General features: G+C 39.1%; 2 pseudogenes; both read left to right on the top strand.

The window, feature by feature from the left end:
• The first annotated feature begins 7,277 nt into the window (after positions 1 to 7,277).
• Positions 7,278 to 7,892, top strand: LOC149198213 (uncharacterized; annotated as a pseudogene).
• Positions 7,893 to 10,260: 2,368 nt separating this feature from the next.
• The window catches only part of LOC149198212 (dolichyl-diphosphooligosaccharide--protein glycosyltransferase subunit STT3B pseudogene), a 28,848-nt pseudogene continuing 14,870 nt past the window's right edge, over positions 10,261 to 24,238 (top strand).

The raw sequence follows: 24,238 nt of genomic DNA, 5'->3' as shown, positions 1-24,238 counted from the left end.
ATACCATGCTCTAGGTTCCTGTTTGAGGCCATAGAGAAACTTCTTTAGTTTGCATACCATAGATGAATTTTTCACACATCCCAATGGCTACTCTATGTATATTTCCTCCTCAATATCACCATGAAGAAAGGAATTGTTCACATGTATATGGCACACCTTCCATCCTCTTGCTACTACAATGGAGAGAGCTAGCAGAATGGAATCCATTTTTTCCATAGGGGAAAAATTCCCATCATAGTCAACACCATGTACCTACTAAAAACCTTTTTCCACCAACTGTGACTTATATCGACTAACTTGTCCATATGCGGCTTTCTTGGTCCAGTAAACCCACTTGAACCTGATAAGTTTACAATTGGAAGGTAGTGTAACTAGGTCCCAAGTCTGGTTCTCAATGAGAGAGTTGTATTCCTCATCCATAGTTGCTTCCCATTCAGGATTCCTAGCTGCTACTGCATAATTTTTTGGATCTGATGCATGCATCATATAAGATTTCATGGGTAGGTAGGGCTCCATAGCTAAGACTGCTTGTGGAGCTTCCTCAAAGTAAGCTATAGTGGCAAGATCATGTAAGCGATCAGTCATGTTGTTAAACACACACATGGCAGCAACATAATATGAATGATAAACAGGAGAGTACCTTTATTATTAACAAATGATATACATTTATAGTACATGGTGTGACCCTTGTATTCATATTCCAAGTGGTCTCTTGGACTCCTTTTGGTTGTTCAACTTCCACACCAACCCTTGAATTAGGTTTCCAACATTCCCCCCCTTAATCTGAAGGGTTATGTATGAGTCCAAGAAGAGAGTTGTAATATAAAATGTGAAAAAATGCATGGCGGAACTAGGATGAATGTGCTCTCTGAAATGTTGGTATAAAGGGAGGTGGTTTAAGGATGATGACCAACAATGGAACGCTTAGTGCAGTTCCCAAAACTCTTCCAAGTCTGGCATGAAGCTCAGGTCTTCTGCTAGAGGAAGTGCTCCTGATGTTTTGAAGTGGGAAACCTTCAACCATGAAAGGGAGGTCTCACCCCGCATAAAAGGAAGAACCTCAACCTGAAAAGCGAAGTCTCAACCTGTGATGGTTTAAGGATGACCAACAAATCTGGAATGCTTAATGCAATCCCTGGAACTCTTCCGAAACTAGCAAGAAGCTGAAGTCTTCTGCTAGAGGAAGTGTCCCCAATTCTTTGAAGAAGTATCACCGATTGAAGGCATGCTCAGGGGCATCTTTGTCTCTGGCTACAAATTTGAATCTGGTATGACAGGTTGTGGCTCAGGCTCGCTTGATGTGGCTTTGAAGCTTGTAGATTACCATCATTTCCCTCCCTGTCATATACAAGGTGAGATGATGGAGAAAACTCAACTGCACGACTATTCAATACTCTAGAACAAGTTCTGACATGTGACTGGAATATCTTCTTAGCTGTTGATGTCCATTGCCAAGAAGCGATCCATCCAAGATGAATCTTTGTTCTTGCAGGAGGTCTGTTTCTAAAGCATCTGTTTGAAGAATGACTGGTTTTATGATAGTGCTTACATGGATGAAGATCAAAGCAGTGATATTTCGGATGGAAAACTCGGTCACAGTGTTGGCATTTCACAATCTATTGCTATGGAAGAGGAGCAGAATCTGGAATAGCTGAAGGTGAACTATCATGAAGAGCAGGTGAAGATGAATCGTCTTGAAGAAATCCAGCACTTTGAAATTGGATTGGTTTGGAGTAGTCTGGAATATGAAAGGACACGTCCTTGTCATATCCAAGACCAGTTCTGTGCTTGTTGTGGACAAGCTCTTCCCAAGGTCTGATGACCGACTTGGGAAGTGCAGACTGAATTTCTGCATCTGCATGTACAACTGTTGATTCATTGGGTACTAGATCTGAATGAACTGTAACATTATTGACTTGTTGCTGATGGATTTCTGCCTCAATATTCTGAATGGAAATAGGTTCAGAATGACGACTCCATTGTTGTAATTTTGCTTGTTGTAGCTGAGATTCAAGCTGCAAAAAATCATTTTTTTCCTGTGCATTTTGCAGATAGGTTTGGATGTCAAAGAGAGTGTCTTTGTTGACCTTCACCGTGTCTTCAACAGTATGTAGGTTTTAACCCTGTACAGAAATTACCTGCATACGAATTCTTAAACAAAGAAAATAAACAATGCGAGAACATAACCCATAAAACACATATGCACAGAGATTTTTCCCTGGATCCCAAAACCGGGACTACCAGCTTGATTTTTCATTATGTTCCTTTCAATGTTACAATACATATTTATACATGCCGAAGCATCCAATACCATGGACCGAAAACCTTCGCGTCCAAAAAACATGTGCGAAAATCATGCACAAAACCATAGGTTGGTCCGCCCAACCTAACATATGGTCCAAAACCAACAGTGGGGTTATGGGTGCCCTTCAAACCCCCTATTAACTACGTGGAAAGAATATAACACAACCCAACAGTCTCCCACTTGTTGTTTTCCTTCCACAGGGGGCCACAGGAGAGCTTAGTCATTTTTCAGCCCTGAGATTCCCATTGCTTCTCTACACCAAGAGAACTTCTTAGACCTCACAGATTTTGTCAATGCATCTGCAGTATTCTTCAAAGTGTCCACCTTTACCAGCAACACCTTTCTGTCTTCTATCATATCCCTCACAAAGTGATACTGAACATCAATGTGCTTTGTCTTTGAATGATAAGTAGGGTTCTTTGCCAAGAAAATTACACTTTGGCTGTCACAGTCTATTCTTATAGCTCCCTGTACTAACCCCATACTTGAACACAATCTCTGCAACCAAACTGCTTCCTTGCTTGCATGAGTGGCTGCCATGTATTTTGCCTCTGTAGTTGATAGTGCCACTACGGATTGTTTCTTACTCATCCAACTGGCTGCACCTCCAAATAGTTTAAACACATACCCACCTATAGATCTTCTCTTATCCAGATGTCCAACCTAGTCTGCATCAACAAAGCCATGAATATCCAACACTCTGTCCAATCCTGGTCTTCCTTGGTAGCACAAACCATAATCATTAGTGCCACGCAAATACCTGAAAACCCGCTTCACTGCTGTCCAGTGCTCCTTCCCAGGTTTTGACATAAACCTGCTCAATACTCCCATTGCATGTGCAATGTCTGGTCTAGTACAGACCATTGCATACATCAGGCTACCCACTGCACTTGCATATGGAACACGGGACATGTCCTCTTCCTCTTCTTGTGTCTTGGGACACTGTTCAGCAGATAACCTCACACCTACAGGAATAGGAACCTTCACTAGTTTACTATCCTGCATATTAAACCTCTGGAGTATTGTCTCGACATACTTCCTCTGGTTTAACCAGAGCTTCCTCTTTGACCGATCTCTTTTAATTTCCATGCCCAAAATATAGTTTGCAGCACCAAGATCTTTCATGTCGAATTTGGAGGACAATTGGGTCTTCAAATCCTGGATAATTTCTTTGTCATTTCCAACCAACAACATATCATCCACATACAAGACCAGATAAATAATACGGTCACCAATTAATTTAAAATACACACAATGATCTGCTTTGCCTCTGGTGAAGCCAAGTCGCCGTATAAATGTATCAAATTTCTGATACCATATCCTTGGTGACTGTTTTAACCCATACAGAGACTTCTTTAACTTGCATACCAGTTCTTTCTTACCCTTCACCGCAAAGCCTTCAGGTTGCTTCATGTAGATTTCCTCTTCCAAATCCCCGTGAAGAAATGTTGTCTTCACATCCATCTGTTCTACCTCAAAATCAAAAGCAGCAACAACAGATAAAAGTAATCTAATAGAATTTACCTTGGCAACAGGAGAAAAAATATCACCAAAATCAATTCCCGGCACCTGGGAATAACCTTTTGCTACCAACCGAGCTTTGTATTTCTCCACCTTTCCTTCTGCATTTGTCTTCTTCTTGAACACCCATTTGCTGCCAATGGGTTTCCTTCCTGCCGGCAACTCCACCAGATCCCAAGCCTCATTTTTGTGCAAAGATGCCATTTCATCGACCATGGCCTCTTTCCAGAGTTTTCCATCCTCTGAATCCACTGCTTCCTTCACAGTTCTGGGATCACCATCAGTAACAAACAAAGCAAAATTTGAACTGAAAGCAGATGGACTATACCTTTCTGGCTGCCTTCTTTCTCGAATTGATCTTCTCACAGCCGAAGTTTGTGGCTCTTCATCTTCTGATTCCTCCTCTGCTGCAGAGTCTGATTCTTCCTCCTTTGGCTCAAACTCTATCTTCTCAGGTTCCTTTGGTTGGACTTCATGTTGAATAACATCTTTTACCTCTCTGAACAACACATCTCGGCTGTACACAACCTTCCGTGTGACTGGGTTCCAAAGCTTATAACCCTTTAAACCATCCTTATACCCAATAAAGATGCACTTTTCAGATTTACTATCCAACTTGGTTCGTTTCTCCTTTGGAACATGTACATATGCATCACATCCAAATACCCTTAGATGTGAAAGAGAGGGTTTCTTACCAGTCCATACTTCTTGTGGAGTCTTATCCTCCAACGCTGATGAAGGTGATCTGTTGATCAGGTAACATGCAGTATCCACCGCCTCTGCCCAGAATTCTTGTCCTGACTTGGCACCACTGAGCATGCTTCTTGCCCTTTCCATCAACGTCTTGTTCATTCTTTCTGCGACTCCATTTTGCTGAGGTGTATATGGAGTAGTATTCTGCCGTGCTATACCACACTTCTTACAAAATTCTTCAAATTCCTTGCTGCAAAATTCTCCACCATTATCTTTCCTCAGCACCTTTATCTTCTTCTCTATCTGATTTTCCACTAGAGCCTTAAATTCTTTAAACCTGTCAAAGACTTCAGATTTCTTCTTAAGAAAATATATCCATGTATTCCTTGAGAAGTCATCTATGAATGATACATAGTACACAGACTTACCCAGTGATGGAACCTTCACAGGTCCAAACACATCAATGTGCACAAGCTCTAATATTTGTTTCGTCCTCTTACCACCAGAGGGGAAACTCACCCGATTCTGCTTCCCATATACACAATTTTCACAGAAATCAAAATCCAGAGAGCTATTATTCATACCTTCTACCATACCTTTACCATGAAGTATTCGAAGGCCCTTCTCTCCAATATGTCCAAGCCTTTGATGCCACAACATGGTCTTCTCTCCAGAGACCACTAGATTCTCTACTCCATTTTCAGGAACCATAGAACTATTGCATCCATCAACAACAGTGCTACCTTGCAGCTTGTACAGAGTTCCAATTCGAACTCCCCGCATTAATATCAGTGCTCCTCGAACCATCTTGCAGGTATCTTTCTCGAACACCGTCTTTACACCTGCATCATCCAACTTGCTTACAGAAATCAGATTTCTGGCCAATGCAGAAATATGTAGAACACCCGGAAGTGTTCTAACCCTTCCACCTCGCAACTTCAACTTTACTTTTCCCCGACCAATGATTCTAGCCTTCCTATCATCTCTTAAGAAGATATCACCACCATCGTATTTCTCATACTCGCAGAACCACTCTCTATGGGGAGTGAAGTGAAAGGATGCACCTGAGTCAATCAACCATGCCTCATGATCTACATGTGTACTTGAAGAAGCCAAGTACACATCCCCACCTTCATTTGAGGTGGTTTTCACCTCTGCAGAAGGAGCATCATCAGATCCCTTTCCTTTATCATGAGCTTTAGATTTACAATCCCTTCTGAAGTGCCCTTCCTTTCCGCATTTCCAGAACACCACCTTTGTAGGTTTTCCTGGAGATTCAGATCTCCCTCTAGATTTAGATCTCCCACTCGATGACTTATTTTTGTTTCTGTTCTGGGACCGTCCTCGTACAGACAAGGCATCACCATTCTGGTTGTCCATATTTTTCTGTCTCATCTCCTCCGTCAGCAAGGCTGAGACTATTTCATCAAACTGCAAAGCAGTTGCATTGCTACCTATTGTAATAACCAGACTATCCCACGAATCTGGTAGAGAACACAACAGACTGATGCACTTATCTTCATCTGAAATTTTATTATCAACAGATAATAACTAACTTACCACAGTATTAAACGCATTCAGATGCTCTGTCACCGAGTCTCCATCTTTCATCCTCAGGTTATATAGCTTTTTCCGCAGGAACAGTTTATTCACCAGAGACTTAGATTGGTACAAAGTCCCTAACTTGACCCACAAAGCCTTTGTCGTAGCTTCCCCTGATACATTCAGCAATACTGAATCTGATACACACAATCGTATTGTGCTCTTTGCCTTCTGATCCAACTTCTTCCATTCTTCATCGGTCACTCCCGATGGTTTAGTACCTGGATCTACCGTGATCCACTGATCTTTATCCACCAACAGATCCTCCATCTTAAGTTTCCACAACTCAAAATTCTGACCATTGAACTTCTCAATCTCTATCTTTCCACTGCTCGCCATCTTCTTTCACTACCAGAATCGATCTCGCAGATCTCCCACTGAACAGGGTCTACCACAGGCCCGAGCGAAACCCCTCAGCAACAAAGGCGTCCCCTTGAAGCCAAAACAGCTCTGATACCAAATGTAGGTTTTAACCCTGTACAGAAATTACCTGCATACGAATTCTTAAACAAAGAAAATAAACAATGCGAGAGCATAACCCATAAAACACATATGCACAGAGATTTTTCCCTGGATCCCAAAACCGGGACTACGAGCTTGATTTTTCATTATGTTCCTTTCAATGTTACAATACATATTTATACATGCCGAAGCATCCAATACCATGGACCGAAAACCTTCGCGTCCAAAAAACATGTGCGAAAATCATGCACAAAACCATAGGTGGGTCCGCCCAACCTAACATATGGTCCAAAACCCATAAAGTGGGGTTACGGGTGCCCTTCAAACCCCCTATTAACTATGTGGAAAGAATATAACACAACCCAACACAGTAGACAACATTAATGTGCTCAATAGCTCTAAAAAATTATTGATTATGGCCATTATCTAAGCAAAAATGAAGACCTCAAATGATTTCAACTAGAAATAAATCCCAAGAGATAGAAGTGGAGCCGGGCCCAAAATAGTCAAAAAAATCTGATATATTTCTGCAATTATCTCCAAAATAACGTTGTAATTTGACTTTATATGTTTCAATGATTTAAATAGTAGCCACGCACCAACCATGCATCATATATGTGAGCCAACATACCCATACCAAATTACAGTCTTCATAGAAAGATACCAATGAACCATGCACAATCTTTCAGAGTAAATTGTGAGCTTTAAGGTTCCCCATCAAATGCATGAATGCTGGGCTGAATCGAAAGCAAAGCAAGGCATTTGTGGTGTACCCAAAAGTTTCAGCAGCTCTCTGGAGGATGTTGAATTTGCTCGCCAGGGTTTTGTTTATGACATGCACCCTTCTTCAGCTTTAGTTGAAGGAAGAAAATGCAAGATGCAGGAACCTGCAAAAGGATCAATGCGAATTCCTAGCGTTGCCAACATGTCGATTCCAAGGTAGTTCTTGGTCATAATAAAGTCTCTGCCTCTGGCTTATATGAATACATTGGAACACCTCTATGCTCAGTACAAGGTAGGAAAAATTTGCAAAGAAACCATCATAAGGAATGTCAAAATGATTGTTGGAGATAAGTTGTTGATTGCAGCTATCCAAAGCATTCGAGGCCAGACTAAATGTACACAAATGCTAAACAGAGTGGAGCATGATCCACATTCAATCCTGGATTCTGACAGGCTAAATCTAGATAATGAGTCTACTACATCAAAAAATAATAAAGATCATATGGAGGTTATTAATGGAGTAGATAGTGTTCCCCATTCTTTGTTGGCATCCTACAATCCACATCTAGCAAATGTGCCGCAATAATCAAACTTCATGATTTTATCCATAGTAGAACACACAATAATGGTCCATTGTACGGTGTTGGTGATCCGGATTTAAGCAGGAACGCAATAGATTACAGAGATAACCATAAATACAGAGATGCGATAACCATAAAAACAGAGATGCAGCGGAAATAATACTTCATTTCATTACTGTCAAATACTGAAATATGCTTACAAATAGAAATAACCCAGCTAGGGCGATGGTAGCTTATCTCTGAGAAGAGATGTGTGGGCTACATGCCTCTGAACTGTTTTGAACTGTGTTACAATGAGGCTCGAGGGCCTATTTATTGTTGAGAAACAATGGAAAACCCTTCACATTCCAAAACCTAACCCTAGAAGATGAAAAGCCAAATTGTGGGCCCCGTTTTTGGGTAAGTTGGTACATCAACTTCCTGGGGTCGCGAATTGGTCGTACTATCTCCGTTTGACACGCATGATAGCCCGTTGGAAAGATCTCTCCGAGGACTACGACAAAAAAGACAATTTTTAGGCAGAAAAATCGCTGGCGGTGGATTTCCCAAAAAACGTCGTTTAGGGCCTCAAAACGGCTCCGGAAGTTTAGGACCCAAAAAAATGCTAAAAATAGTAAACTGTGCTATAATTAAGGAAACAGAAAAACTGAAAGAGACAGTTGTGGGGATCCAAATGGGATAGGTGGGTGGCCACCAACATCCACCTGGATCAGTTGGTGTTTATCTTGCTCCAGAAGATCGCTCCTACCTCAGTGCTTCATTTTCGGATTTTCGGATTTTCGGATATTGGTTTGAGAATCGTATTTGTAAAAGGTACTTCCTCCAAGTGACCTCCTCCCGCCTACATTTTTAGTCGTTACACTCTAAAAGCCTATCGGAGGATGAGAATGTCGCATGTTTCAACGATATAACCATAAGATTTCTCCGATAAAATCCTCCAATATGCTGATGTGTACTAAAGCCCATGTGAGTCCACGTTTTACCATTTAATGGCAAAATGTAATGAATTTATGACTTCGAAGTTATTAATGGTTTCATTATTATGAAACGATATCATAAGATTTTTCTCATAAAAGACATAGATTCATATGAAATTGGCTATTCTCTCTGAGTTAGAAAGTTTCTTCTTATCCTTGTATTTCTCTTAGCAGGTCAGTCCAAATAAGAAAAATTCAGCAAAAATGAAAATCTTCAATGCCAGAGACATTTCAAATAATATCACGGAATCAATTAGTGAGAGCCTATTACAGGCTAACCTGATATTGGACCGCCCTGAGGATACTTTACCTGATGTAAAATTGTTGACTAGAGCATGGAAAGAATCATCGAAAAAGAAGGCTGAGAGGATCAAAACTCTCTCAAAGGTTGACTTGGAATGTCATTGGAATTTCTTAGTTAAACCACATAGTCAGTGGCTGATGCTGAGGTGTCTCTCCAACACAGGCACTCATCTGCTTCCAACACTCAACGATGTGCTATTCACTACACGAAAGCGCATTCAACCTCGTCATCCACCTGAATTAAAGTTTCCATTATTTCATACTAGTTGGCGCTACATACTAGTATTTGTAAGAATAATAACATAGTGAAAAGAACAATGGTGTCACACAGGCCATAATGCCTCATTATGGTTAACCAAGACCTGTAACACTCCGCAAAAGGATGAAAAAGAATATAAAGATTTGTTTCAACCATAGTCTTTTATATGTTTGTCACTAAAAGAAACGAGGGAGGGATCATATATATTATTTTTAAGGGTAGGTGCACCGTAAATATATCAGAAAATACATTGTGTGAATCTGATAATATGGAGAGGATTCAAATTTTATAATGGAACTAGTATAGATCTATTTTATTCAGAGATTTTAAATGAGTTGAGAGGGATCCAATTTCTTCATGTGTAAATTTATTTTAGAGTGAAAAAATCGCTGGCGGTGGATTTCCCAAAAAACGTCGTTTAGGGCCTCAAAACGGCTCCGGAAGTTTAGGACCCAAAAAACTGCTAAAAATAGTAAACTGTGCTATAATTAAGGAAACAGAAAAACTGAAAGAGACAGTTGTGGGGGTCCAAATGGGATAGGTGGGTGGCCACCAACATCCACCTGGATCAGTTGGTGTTTATCTTGCTCCAGAAGATCGCTCCTACCTCAGTGCTTCATTTTCGGATATTGACAAAAATGGTGAACAACTCATATATAGCGGCAGAAATGACCCCTCACCTGCCAAATTTAGCGATATAAAGGACTGTGCATGGGATTATACTCAGAAATTGAGTTGCAAAGTTTGTTAAAATCAACAGGTCAATCCAGACCCACACCCAGTTAATTGGGAATGTGAAGAGATACGCAGCAATTAAGGTGCCCAGAATTCTCAATGGTGTTTGCGTTTGTGTTCCCCAATGGACATGACAAAGATGGAGATGCTGGTTATTTTGAAAAACAATGCACAATGGAACCTTCGAGTAATAGCAAGAAGTCTATTCAACGGAGCAATGGATGTTTCTCTCTCAGGATCTTCGGTCTTCTAGGTGGAACTCCGATGGCTGAAATCAATCAACCTCTTCGTCTTCTCCTCTTTCTCCTTCAATAGTGCTAACAAGGATACACCAGATACCTTAACAAATTTAAACCTAACTCCAGGAATATCTCCCACGACATGCCCCTTTCGCCCAAATCCAGCGATCAACACCTTGTCGTTTTCTTCAATGTAGTTTAAACAACCATCGTTGGGAACAAAAGCAACAATCTTCTTTCCATTCTTAATAAGTTGAACTCTTGCACACTTCCTAATGGCAGATTTGCAGCTGAAACAAGAGTGCAAGCTCAAGGAAATACTGGAGAAATAATATCAAATGCACACTTGCCTGATATGAATTATGTTACCTACCAAAGATTGCAGCAGCATGAAATCGGTCATTTTCTTAGTTCACCTAACAGAAGCTCTAGTTCTGGGTAATTGATTTCAAGTTGTAATCCATTGAACCAAAGCCAGGAAATCCCCTTCTGCACAATAATTTTCTTTGGTAAATGCTCAGCGTGCAAACTTACCTACAGTTAGTGCCTGTGGTGTTGGAGAAAATAACGCTAACAAGCTGACCCAATGAGTGTTGACAAGCTGACCAGAATTATTACAAAGAAACAGCTGAGTGAAATGAATGAGCAGATTCAGAAAGGTAGGACAAAAATGGCCACAAATAACTCTGAGTGAAGGAGTGTTTCTCTGCACAGCAATGAAATAGGAGAATACTGGCAACGCAAGCTGATATAAAACATTTGAATTTGCAGACCTAGGAGGCCAATTTTTACTATTTCAGTATTATGAGTAGAGGTGCAGGACTAACATGCACATAAAGGCCACAGAAAAAGCTCACATAAACAAGTGGTTCATACTTGAGCAGGGCAAGAGATCGCCCGCTCTGATACCATGTTAAACACACACATGGCAACGACAGAATATGAATGATAAACAAGAGAGTACCTTTATTATTAACAAATGATATACATTTATAGTACATGGTGTGACCCTTGGATTCATATTCCAAGTGGTCTCTTGGACTCCTTTTGGCTTTTCAGCTTCCACACCAACCCTTAGAGGATTAGGTGTCCAACACATGTTGTGCCATTTGGTCAAGAATACTCCTGTTATCACCTAGATTGAACCTCAGGCTGAAGGAAGGTAATGGCAGGGTAACCACAAACCATGCCTAACCAAGTAGCTAGCCATACTAGGCCAGGAGAGGGCTCTCTCCATAAGGATCTCATCCAATATGACTGGATCAAGAAAATGATATTAGTCTAGGTATAGTAGCGCAAGGTTTGATTTGATTTTGAAGGGTTTGCTGGAACAGGAGGAGCCAAACAGTTAGGGCAAGGAAATTAGGTCAAAATTACAGGGTGTTCGATGGGGCAAGGTAGGCACAAGGCTCAACACTCTAAGGTTTGATGGGTGAAGTGATTCAAAGACAGGTGAGGAGCTAGAAAGAGCACGTAAGCAACATGGACTCTTCCTAAACTGAAGAAAACATAGACTATGAAATGTCTACCCAAAACAGAGCATATATATTATGGATTCAGCCTATCAACATGAAAACATTCACTTAAAAGAAATGAAATGATTAATGAGGTACAAAAAACATTCTAACATATGGTCACAATAGAGAAAACTGAACTGAACATCATAACACATGGATCCCAAAGAAATAGCTGCAACTTTTCATTAATCTCCTGCTGAAAACTGATACAAAATGATGCTTACTCAAAGCCTAAGCATCCAACTAAGTCCAACCCTTTACAATGAGAAAGAAGAAGAAGATATAGACATTGATTCAACCTCCTCCCATCCTTAGGGGTCGAATCCCTAGGATGAGGAACTCATCCATCAAAAACTGAACAAGAAACTGGAATCTAGGCAACTTAACAACTTGGCTCTAAAAGGGAGGAAACTGATTCATTTGTCCTCAAGATAGCTTTTGATCTAACGAATCTACCTTCTAGTAACTATTATTCATCCTATTTACATGCCTAGTTACCATTTACATCAGTAGAATCATCATTCATGAGAGAAAACTCAAAATTACAGTGATGGCACAGTGAAGTGAAAATTCAGGATAAAATTGTCCTATGCGCAGCACTTTTTGTAGGACCATTTTGGAGGCCTTCCCGGTGTCACAATTGGGCCCAAAATAGCTTGTTGGAAATATCTTCAAGTCTACATTCTCGAACATCTTGCTTTTTGGCATTTGGAGTTGATTTGACCCCTCAAAAACGGATTCTCCCAAGATTGCTTCTGTGGCTCAAAAAGAAGGCAGAAAAGTCATTTTTTGAGTGTTTTTCGACCTTTTGGTTTACCAATTCTGTTACAAAAGCTTAGAAAATGCATAGGGTGCATCTACTCATCATTGTGAATCCAAAAATGCTGACCATTTCCTCATTGGATGCCCCTAGGAAAAGCACAGCACCAGTGGCGTTGCGCATAGAGCCAAAATTTATGTGTCAAAAATTGCTAATTCTCCAAAAGGAAAAAATTCTTCAAAACTTACTTAAAATTTGTGGAGAACACCACCATAAAGTGTCTTGGTTAGCCAAGGAAGCTTCAGCAAGCAACCTAATTCTATCACCCTCCTGTTTTCCTTTGAGTGCTTGTTTTAGCCTTGTCTTCATTTGCTTGACCCTTATGTTGCAAATCTTGTTCCGGGTCATGTAATGGCGAGCCATGTGCCTGATGATCTGATTGTCCCTGTTGGTCTTTTGTAGAAGCTTCTCCAAATGAAAATTGACACTGTTAAGTCAAGGTGGTCGGGGTTTCTTCTTCTTGCATTACTGACTTGGCCTTGTCACCTTTCCTCTTTGCTTTGAGAAGTTCCAGCTCCATGAGGACTTGTTTGTCACTAAGTTGTTTGTTCTCTTGCTCAAGGTATGAAATAACATACTTAGCTCTTGCCAAGTTGTCCATCAGTGCTTGGATCTGTGCATCTTTTTCCCTTATGGTTATATTTTCATTTGTTGCCTCATCTTGAGCCTCCAAGTCAACTATCTCAATGCCATGATGGATGTGTGGTTGTTATGGTTCATCATCTTCCATCAAATCAAATTCCCTTTCCTCTTCATCATTGAGGCTTTCCTCCAGCATCTTTTCCTTCCCTTTATGCACCTGTTGCACCTGTTGTGCCTGTTGTGTTGATGAAGAAGGAAAAGCCCCTTCCACATTTTGTGGAGCAAGCATTTTCCTATGAGTTGATGAAGAAGGCAAGGCCCCTTCCACATCAAGTGGAGTAAACACTTGCCTATCCACTGCAAACAACTTTATGGCCCCTCTCTGATATGTTTTGTAGGCTTCTGGCTTCTCAACAACTCTAGTCTCTTAAGCCTTCTCACTTTTCTTTACTTTGGCACTGCTGGAAGGCTTTTCTACTTCTTGGGGCACCGGTGGAGGAATCTGAGGACCATTGAAGATGTCATTGGAAATGAATGTATCCCATGAGATGTTGAGGAGGTTGAGGTGATGTAGCACAATCATCTTAATCAAGGAATAGTGATAGATACTACTCATTTGCTGGGGGTATGGCTTTTTATGTACAATGTAGGCCATCTACTCAATGTTCCTGAATAATAAATATGTGATGTTCAACATTTTCACTCTTGTGAAGTGCATAAGAAGCCTAATATGATAGGTGTACAATCTAGAAAATCTACCCTCACATGTAAAACACTTCATAATGATCCTCATCGTAGGTGCATACTTGTATTCAAGGAACCTGAAAGGAAAGGTCCTCTTCTTTTCATTCATGTACCTGGATTTGATGTATGGCTCATATTAGTGCTCATCCAAATCTTGTGCCTTATACCATTCCCCCCCCACATTTGGAATCCTTGTAGAATCAGCAATGAAGGAGGATGAAACCGTAAATGTCACCCCGACAAGAGTTACCTTGTTATCATAGAGATTGGTTACAAAAACCTGGTCAGCTCAGGATGATGTTGAACTCTTTCCACCTGCTCACAAAACTCATAACACCCTAGATGCCTAAAACAAGAGGTAGTCACATGAGAAGCCTATAACTCTCTGATGTTTGATGGTTCCTCTTTGATGATTCTTCCTCCCTTATGTGGCTTTCTTTGATGCTGAGGTTCATCTTCCAAACTTTCACTACCATTGTTATCCTCTTTGTCCATGTTTGTTGAATTTTAAAGCTTTGAAACCCTAGATAAGGTAGTCAAGAAGTGAGTTATGGTGAATAGGGATAGGGGAAGGGGAGAGGAGCTTATGCGATGTAGGATGAGATATATATGATATGAGAGTGAGAAGGAGGGTATTTTTGGTAGGGATTGTTTAGTAAATATGGTTTTAAGGATTGTGTTTCGGGGATTTAGGGTATAAGGGATTTGAGGGAATTATGGTATAAGGGATAGGTGGAGGGATTTGTTTGAGGGAATTAGGGTATAAGGGATATGTGGAGGGATTTGTAGGCAACCTAGGGTTTGAAATTTTAAATAGCAAACCAACTTCAAAATCATGAACTTAATGCCGGGAGGATAGTTCAAAGAGTTCACTTACTTGTTTATAAGGTCTAAGTGGCAAAAAATCAATTTGGATGATTGATAGGGTGGTTTTGGTGCTTGTTAGGCCTACGTGCAGCCCCTTGTACAGGGGCACAACGCTCTAGTTCTATGCGCAGTGCTGTGTAAAATTGCACTGGAAAATCAGTCCTATCCGCAGTGCTCCATCCCTATACACAACGCTCCATCTCCTATGCGCAACACCTCCTTCTCCTATGCGCAGTGCTCCATCTCCTATGCGCATCGCCTCCTTCTCCTATGCGCAATGCCTCCTCTTTGTTTAGCCACCAATTGGCTTTAATTCCCCTCTCTTCTTCAACTCTCTTCTTTCTCTTTGTCAAATGAAAATGATGAATTTGGAAAAGGAATTTGAAATCTTATATAGAGGGTGATTTTGATTTTTCTTTAGCAAAAAACCACTTTCTAATGTTTTTGGAACTTTTTCTTTGTCTTCAAATCTCTATTTAATACCTTTCTCTCTTTGTCTCTTTGTAGGTGGATGATGCTTGGATAGAACTGATTTCTTCAATGGTTTCATTTTCTTGCAAGAAGGAGAAATGCTTGGGGCAGCTGGGAACAATTCTTACATGAAATGAATTGAATTACATCAAAAAACAAAATATAAATCAACTAAAAATACTCTATTTTCATCTCAAAAACATGTTTTTGAGATGAAAATTACATTAGTGACATAAGATCTTTGTACAATCACCATGGCTTACTAGCAATCACTCTTTGTTTATTGGTCATCCTGATACCTTTGATGCCCTTTATTTACACTAGAAACCATGCTCTTGACCTTGGAAATGAACCCTAAGACCTAATGGAAAGACAACTGTCTTGACACTAAAAATTACATATTTGACACCACGACTGAATACAACATGTATATGGGTTAGCACATGTACCTCATGAGGGAAGATTTGATTTTCTGAGAATAAGACAAACATTAGTGGAGCATTTTGACATGACCTAATGGAATGATCCAAAAATTTAGTATGAGACACCTAAAATGAAAATGCAAAGAGCATATTTGATCCCTGATGGAAGTATGCATATACTGACACTAACATTGGCCTTATTGGGGATGGTAGCTCCTTGGAGGTGTCAATAACACCATATACCAAGTGCCTAGCTGATTAGGCCATTACGGTCAAACAAATGAAAGACTGATTTTTTTTTTTTTTTTGAAAAATAACTCGATAGAAACTAAAGAATGACTCACAATCGACTCTAAAATGACTCAAAAACCAACTAAACTCATCACAAAGCATTTAAGCTTTATAGCCTTCACTTCGGGCCCCAAGCTCAAATGATATTGTACTTCAAAACTTGCAAGGAAAGGAAACTGGTATATACAATGACAATGAAACAACTTCAATAAGCTGCATTAGAAACAGTAGTGTTTCAGGAGCCTACCATTCACTGGTCCTCATGAGAATTCTTGACCATCCATTTCCTTTAATAAAAATGCATTCTGTCCTCGATAAGCTGAGATTTTATACGATCCTTTCCATAGATTTTAAAACTTACTATGTTTCCCTTTTTCTTCATTTTGTGCATCCCATCGCAGCACTACATCTTCCAGCTGAAACTTTTCTGCCTTGGTTTTGCGGGAATAAATTTTCTTTATCTTCTCTTGTAGCCGAAAAGTGTTTTGAGAAACCTCTTCTATTTTTTGTTGAAAGTGAATTATTTGATTGATCTGGCACTGAATATCATCTTCTTCACTGCTGGCTTCTTGCAATAATCTCATGACCATGACTGCAAGGGATGTGGGAAACACTGTATTAGTACCATAGACCAATTCAAAAGGCGACATACCTATTGATTTCTTACTGCTTACTCTGTCGGCCCACAAAGCATTGACAAGCTTCCGATGCCAGTTCTTTTTGTTTGCCTCCAACATCTTCTTAATAATGTTTACGAAGGATTTATTTGAAGACTCAGCTAGTCCATTGCCCTGCGGGTAGTATGTCGTGGAATGACCCAATGTGATGTTGTATTTTTTGCAAAACTCAATAATTCTCTTCAACTTAAATGTTGTTGCATTATCTGTAATAACCTTATGAGGCCAACCAAAATGAGACAAGATATTGGACTCTAAAAACTGAATAATTAACGTGTCTGTAGCTTGCCTTGTCAGAAGGGCTTTGATCCATTTGGTGAAGTAACCAGTAGCTGTCAAAATCCATCTGTGTTGTGTGATGATGTAGGATGAATTTATCCTATGAAATCAAGCCCCCGTTGCTGGAAAGGTGCATTAACTACAACTGGCTTCAAAGGAAGAGGAAGCAACTTCCTTTTTCCCTGAAAAACTTGACATTCGTGGCAGCTCATGACTATCTTATATAAATATGAAAACAAGGATGGCCAATAATATCCTGCTCTCCAGATTTTATTAGCTGTTGTTTTCCAAAATAAGTGACCCCCACAATCTCCTATATGAAAATCATTCATTACCTGCTGAGCTTCATTTTCAACCAAACAATTAAGGAGAACCCCTCCTGGATCTTTCCAATAGAGAGCACTATCTAAAATGAAAAATTTTGCAGACTTGAGTTTTAGTGATCTACCTTTACTTCTTGACATTCCAGGAGGAGGAGAAAGATGTTGAAGAACATATACTATATCGGAATACCAAGGTGAGTTGAGAAACATCTCTGATACCTGAATGAGGGTGCCACCATCTTCATCATCTGACATTGCTTCAATGAGATTTATGTCCAGAGCATGAAGATTCGACTCAGCCATGAGTTTTGCTAAGCCTTGACCTTTGATTAGTTTGGGACTTAATCTCAAGATCATACTCTAACATTGTTGCTATCCACTTACCTCTTCTTCCTTCTGGATCAGTTTGCATGAGGAAATCTTTGACAGTCGTGTTAGGAACATATGCTATGTTATGTGAATGTAGAATGTAAACTCGGAAATGCTTCAATGCCTTTATAAGAGCCAAAGCTTGTTTCTCAATGATGTCATAGCGCAAAGCAGCATCTTTGATAGTTCGACTAAAAAATGCAACGGGTTGTTCCACTTGATCCTTCTTTTGCATCAACACCACAACCAAAGTGTGCTCAGATACAAATGAAAATATAATAAAATCATGAGTATAATCAGGATTGATCAATACCGGGGCTGTGGTCAAAGCAAACTTTACCAAGTTGAAAGATTTCGTGGCATCCTCGGTCCATTTCAGAGTGTTGTCCTTCTTCAACATATTAGTTAACTCACGCAAATGCTCAGCCAAATTTGGTATAAGTCTGCGTAAGAAGTCCATCTTACCGTTGAAAGATTGAATCTCCTTTTTGTTGCACGGAAAGTCTATTTGTTGGATTGCCTCCACCCTAGAAGGATCAATGCGAATACCATCTTTAGAAGTTATATGACCGAGGAGTTTACCTTCCTCCATGGCAAAAAGACTCTTCTTTGGATTTAAAGAAATCCCAAACTCCCTGCATTTCTTAAAAACAATCCTCAAGTGGTGTAAATGCTCCTCATCTGAACCAGAAAATACTGTCAAGTCATCTAAATAAACCACTAAGAAAACATCCTTCTCACTAGCGAAAGCTATATCCATGGCCCGCTAAAAACTGGCCCCAACATTCTTCAACCCAAATGGCGTCTTGGCATACTGAAAAGTTCCCCATGCTGTTGTGAAGGCAGTTTTGTCTTGGTCTTTTTCATGCACCAAGATCTGATTGTAACCTGAGTAACCATCTAGTAGCGACATTTGTGATGCTCCAACTACTCTGTGCAGAATATGTTCCATCTTAGGAAGAGGATAATTATCTTTCAAGGATACTTTATTTAGGTTCCGGAAATCAATGCACAACCTTATCTCTCCTATCTTTTTTCGTACCAGGACCAAATTTGAAACCCAATTAGAGAATCTAATTGGAACAACGATACCAGCTTTAAACAATCTATTTACCTCTTTCTCGATGGATGGCAACAACTTTGGATTGATTCTCCTCAATTTTTTTCTAAAAGGTTTTTGATCCGACTTGATACGAATGGTATGCTGAATGATGTTCTTGTCATATACTTTCAAATCTGAGTAATCCCATGCAAAAACATCAGAAAATTCAAAAAGCAATTTAACATACTTAGCTTTTGACTCAGGAGATAATTTTTTTGATAACTTAACAAGCTTAGGTTGGTATGTTGTCCTAATGTTTACATCTTCAACTCCTTTGCCAGTAGGAACCAAGGTTGGTTTTATCGCCACATCATCTTGATCAAACAACTCCTCTATAGGTATAAGACCTCTAGGAATAACATTATCCTTCAGCTATAAAACATCCATCTGATTTACATCAATGTCTTGTTCATCAGAATCACAAACATCATCAATGAAAGCATTCTTAAACTTCCCTTCATTCTACAAAAAGGAATTAATTTCGTTGTCATCCCAGAAAACTTGCCAATATCTCAAATTATCAGGAACAATAGGCCAAAGTTTGACATGAATTTCAAATTTATTGCTAGAATTCATTGGAATTTTCAGATTTCTTGCTGCTGTAGCAAGTGAATCAGCAATGATGTTTTGACTTCTCGGCACCACTATCAATGTGTATTCTGGAAACATTTTCAAGATATCCAGGACTGCGTTCCTATAAGCTCTCATCTATGGATTCTTCACTTGATATTCTCCTTTGACTTGTTTAATCACTAGCTATGAAGAACCATAAATAGAGATCCTTTTCGCACCCAACTTCTTCAAAATCTTTAGACCTGTAATCAATGCCTCATACTCCGCTTCACTATAAGAGCAATCAAAAGCTAATTTATAGGAACACACTCTAACATTACTTGGGACTTTGTCTGGCTGAAAAATAGGACTTCGAACCCAAATTCCAATACCTGCACCATCTTTACCCAAAGCACCATCGAAGTCCATGCTCCAAAGGTCATATTCATCTTCCAGATGTTGGAATTCTGCTTTAGTTTCGATCTTACCTTTGCTGGTTGCTTCATTTTTCTGCTCTTCACTGACTTTCTGCTCTTGTGGAGGCTACTCAGAAGGAATTGTCATTTTTTCCATTTCTTGCTGAAAACATAGAGTCTTGGCTTGAGAAAGTGAACACACACTTGGAGACCCTCTTGGACAAAGCAAACAAAGATGTTGAGTTACAAAGGAAGATGGCCAAGTATTATGCAAGGAGAAATCAAGTGGCATGGAGCAAGCTCAAAAGAGCTCATGAGAAAATTGACAAATTGACCAAGCAAGAGGAGAGGAGGAGACTTGACATGCTTTTTGAGGCGCCCCTACATGCCTCTAATATTTGATCAGTCACAAAAAACACATTTTTGGGCATCATTGACCATTTTTGAGTTTGAAGGAAGTTGCTATGTTTTTCAGTGCAATTTTTGCATAGTCATGATAGGCAAACGCGCAACGCCATGGGCATGTTCTTTTTTTGGACATCCACTGAGGAAACGGTCAGCATTTTTGGATTCACAGTGATGAGTACATGCACCCTGTGCATTTGCTAAGGTATTGGAGCAGAACTAGTTGACTAAAAGGGCCAAACACCCTCAACAAATGACCTTTTTTCCCTCTTTTTGGCCTGGGCGCTGCGCGCTGAGCAGTCTTGGGAGAATTGACTTTTGGCAGGGTAAATGAACTCCAAATGCAAATATTCAAGATGTTACAGAAAGTAGACAGGTAGATCTTTCTAACAAGCTATTGTGGGCCAAATTTGGACATCGGGAATACCTCCAAACGTGTAGCTGAAGTTGAAGGGTGCACCTGGCATTAGCGCTGTGCACCTGGAATTGGCGCTGCGCGCCTAGCACTGGTGCTGCGCGCCTAGCACTGGGGCTGCGCGTTTGACATTTGTCCATATTTTCACTGTTTTCTCCCAATTTTCACTTTCACCTTGGAAAATCATGATTTTATCCTTGTAATTGATTAGTTGAATGTAATTATGATGCTTCTAGAGCTTACTAGGGTAGATTCATTAGGTAAAACAAGTTCATGAGGTGTAATGTATCAGTTTTTTTGGGTTAGGGATGAGTCACTTTGACCACCCTATTTTCCTGTTAGTAGTTCAAATTTTATTCGAAACAGCTCCTCCTCTCATGGATTTGACTCCCTAAGCTTAGGATGAGTTGTTTGGGGTCTATATGATGCTTTTCCTTAGTCATTGTGTGGGTTCGACTCATTTGGATGCTTAGGCTTTGAGTAGACATCATTTTGTATCAATTTTCAGCAGGAGATTAATGAATAGTTGCAACTATTTCTTTGGGATCCATGTGGTATGATGTTCAGTTCAGTTTTCTCTATTGTAATCATATGTTAAAATGCTTTTGTATTTCATCAATCATTTCATTGCTCTTAACTGGATGTTTTCAAGTTGATAGGCAGAACCCATCATATTTATACTCTGTTTTGGGAAAATATTCACAGTCTATGTTTTCTTCAGTTTAGGAAGAATCCATGTTGCTTACATGCTCTTTCTAGCTTCTCACCTATCTTGAAGCACCTCACCCATCAAACCCTAGATTGATGAGCCTTGTGCCTACCTTGCCCCATCGAACACCCTACAATTTTGACCTAATTTCCCTACCCTAACTGTTTGGCTCCTCCTGATGCAACAAAACCCTGCAAAATCAAATCAAACCTTGTGCTACTATACCTAGCCTAATATCATATTCTTGATCTAGTCATCTTGGCTGAGATCCTTACGAAGAGAGCCCTCTCCTGGCCTAGTAGGGCTAGCTACTTTGCTAGCGTGGTTTGTGGTTACCTTGGCATTGCCTTCCTTCAGCCTGAGGTTAAATCCAAGTGATAATAGTAACGCTTCCAAAAGATGTTATTTAATAAATATTGTATAATAACATCATTCCAATACAAGGGTTTGCTTGCATTAGCATTAATGTTTCCCTCTAATTCTGTCACTGGCCAACAAGGCTTACAATTGTTCCAATGTCACTAATTCCATTTGTGCATTAATGCACATCAAAATGCTCTTCGCTCTCCAATGATCATGGCCTAATGCAGGGCACAAAAAAAAAAAAACAATCAATTTAGTATAACTCACCATTGAATAAATTAGGAATATATGAAATGTATCTTAGTGGAATATATGGTTGTCAGTATTCGTTATCTGACTTTTTTGTCTCCTGCCATCTCTGCTATCCATTTTCTTGCTATGTGAGAGGTAATCCTTATTTTCCACAACATTCATAGATATGGAGAATTCCCTCTCTGTATGATGCAATTTTTTCTTTTTCAAATAAGCATATCTTTGTAATATATGTTTAAAAATAGCCTCATGTTAAGAAGATGCCTCTTTTAATTTAAGTGCTATGCTTTAGAATAGCTATAAGCTCCTAATATATTGATTTTTCATTCAAATCCTTATGACATGTTGGATCTTCATCTGATCTTCAACTTCAACTATGTTGTTGATGCTTTTCAAGAGATTTATTTTATTGATGATGAATATATTTTAATTCTTCTTGCATCCAAATTTTTTAGTTCATAAGAATAGTGTTGAAGGATTTAGAGAAATCCTACTGATGCAGTGAAATGTAGTAATGTAAGTTAATTACTTACAAAACCTTCTTCATTTCAATAGGAGTCTCTTACACTCATAAAGGATATATACATGAAATTATTGTTTACATTAGTACAACATTTAATTAGTTGTTGAGATAGATGTCTACACATATAGATTGCAAACAATATGGTTCAGATGTAGATCTCATGACGCTTCATGATGAATGCTTATATAAAACAAACTTAAAAATATATAAAGAATCAGATCCTTCGCTTGATGGCAATACCTTTCCTTTTTCTTGCATCCATATATATATTTGAATATAATATAATTTTATACTCCGATTAATGTCAATACCTTTTCTTTTGCTTCCATGCATATATTTGGATGGATCTTAGGTTTTTCATAGATCAAATGGTAATTAAAAACAGGGATCATCATAATGTACATTGATGCATTCCATATAAACACTTAGATTTATCAGAAGGTGAAGAATTTCGAGAGAAAATTGATGAAGAAATTATACAATAAGTTAGCCTTATCTTATAACACGCTTTCAATAGATATGAAATTATCTTAGTAGTACTATTTATGCTTGAAAATATTTATTTACACATTTATGTACAAGAGATATACATGCGTACATAATAAATTATCATTGAAGAATGGACTTTTGAATGGTGATTGATTGATGTTTCTAGCTCATGAAGAAAGTGGCGTGATCTCACAATATGATTATGATTTTGTTCTTGTTGCTTCTTAATTACTTCAAATTGTTGACATAATCATAAGCCTCTTGTTCCTCTTCATTACTCCTTCCTGCACCTATAATCTCCCCCTTAGATCGTGATCAATTTCATATACTCTGTAGAATTTTAAGTTCTTCTTTTGAAGTCACATTAATGAAGAGAGTTTGCGAAAATTATCCCTAACTTGTTTCTCAGATATTCAAATTGTTCTCTAGCAAGAGGCTTGTAAATATATTTTTTATTTGTTCTTTTGTGGGTATGTACTCCAACTTCATTGTTTTGTGAGCGACTTATTCTTTGAGAAAGTTCTACTTTATAGGTATATGCTTAGTCTTTGAGTGGAGCATAGGATTTTTGAAATGTTTATTTCACTTTTATTGTCGCATTTGATAGATACAAGTTCATTAAAATTAACCTTCATATCCTGTAGTGTATGTTTCATCCACAACACTTATGTGCAACAAGCTGAAAATGCTATAGATTCTGCTTCTGTTGTAGATAGAGAAGCTGATGATTATTTATTGCTTAAACAAGTAGCCAAAGACTCTCATAGGTAGAATGCACCACCACTTGTACTTTTTCTATCATCCACACAACAAGCCCAATCCACATCTGTGTATGTTGTCAGTGTAAATTCCATCCCTTTTGGATACCATAGACCATAGCCTGTAGTTTGTTGGAAAATGTAACTATGTGTTGGAAATAATACTGAGAGGGGGGGGGGGGGGTGAATCAGTATTATCAGATCAGATAAAACTTTTCAATTTCATACTCAGATTCATACACACAGCTTTAGTTAAGGATATCAGCGTATATACGCGACTTCGTTAAGGGCAACTAGCGTACATGCAGTAATCTTATGATTCAGTTAGCTTATCTTCAGTAAATGCATCAGAACATTATTAACCATATTAACAGTAAACAATTGCAGTATAATAGAACAGATCATCACACATAAGGCACACACATGAACACCATGATATAAGGTGGAAACCCAATGTGCGTGAAAACCACCTGCTGCAATTTTGTTTCTATC

The sequence above is a fragment of the Pinus tabuliformis genome, chromosome 2_2, assembly GCF_031772625.1.
Source record: "Pinus tabuliformis cultivar Carrire ecotype Pingquan chromosome 2_2, CPIR1, whole genome shotgun sequence".
Taxonomy (NCBI): Eukaryota; Viridiplantae; Streptophyta; class Pinopsida; order Pinales; family Pinaceae; genus Pinus; species Pinus tabuliformis.
Note: the sequence above shows the minus strand (reverse complement) of the source record. Positions and strands in the feature narration are given on the sequence as shown.